Here is a 1,357-nt window from a genome sequence, read left to right on the forward strand (position 1 = left end):
GAATGATATTTATCTCAGCATTGTTTACAGCAGAGATATTTGGACATAATGTGGCTATCCATCATTGGGACAGTGAGAGGACAAATGTGTTGAAGCAAGTACCTGTTCTGCAAACTTATGAATGGTCTGAAAACACTGAGTGTGCAATGGAAAGACAATGACTTCCACAGCATTACACAACTTACTACACAATACAATTTAAAAGATATAAAATAAAGCTTTGCAGGGATGAATGAATTCACATGGACTATTTCAGAGCTGCTCCTTGGAGATGGAGAATAAAAATGAGAACCATAGGGCAGAGATGAATTACAGAAGAGAGTGATTACCTACATGCATGTGTGCCTGTGCTAAACCAAAGGAAACCGATTATTCAGCTCCCAGAACCCAAGCTCTAACTAGAAAAATACATTTTCTTTCTTTTTTAAAGATTTTTATTTATTTGTTCATGACACACACACACACACACACACACACACACACACAGAGGCAGAGACACAGGCAGAGGGAGAAGCAGGCTCCATTCAGGGAGCCTGACATGGGACTCTATCCCGGGTCTCCAGGATCACGCCTGGGCTGAAGGCGGTGCTAAGCCGCTGAGCCACCCAGGCTACCCAAAAAATACATTTTCTTCTAAGTTCAGGTTTCCCTGTTTGAATGGGACTAAAGGTCCACCTGTTTCTCAGTCTTGTGTGAGGGTCAACGAAGTAGTGACTGAAAAGTGAGTAGGTTTACAGACATATTTGTGCACCCAAGTTTATCTTGTCCTCAGAGTCCCTCAGTGATTTAACCCAGTGGTTCTCGACTGGCCATGGTTTTGTCCCCCAGGGGACATCTGAAGATGTCCAGAGACTCGTTGGTCATCACAACTGGAGGGGGAGTTGTGCTAGTGATTTCTAGTGGATGGAGGCCAGAGATACTGCTGAGCCTCGCAGAAGCACAAGACAGCCCACCCCCACTCCAACAGGCACCTGGCTCCAATTGTCAACACTGCCAAGGTTGGGATACCCTGATCTGACCCCTATAATCTCTTCAGTCTTGGCTTTTTGCTCCTTGATTCTAGCCACATTAATCACTTCCCACTTACTTGAAAATGCCAGGCTCTTTGCCTCATCAAGGCTTTGGGGCAATGCTGAACGTATTGTTCTTCATCCATGGATATTTCTCATCACCAGGTATAATCTCAAATGTCACCCCTCCAAAGGAAAGCTCCATGAAACTGTTCCTGTTAATGAGATCCATCAGATAATATTCCTACTCCATGCCTGAAGATGCAGACATGGTGTGGTTCTAGGCTGGTGACAGAAGATAAATGAGCTTCTGTGAACTTGTGTGCAAGTCACTCTACTGAGGGCAT

The sequence above is a fragment of the Canis lupus genome, chromosome 1, assembly GCF_011100685.1.
Source record: "Canis lupus familiaris isolate Mischka breed German Shepherd chromosome 1, alternate assembly UU_Cfam_GSD_1.0, whole genome shotgun sequence".
NCBI classification, from domain to species: Eukaryota; Metazoa; Chordata; class Mammalia; order Carnivora; family Canidae; genus Canis; species Canis lupus.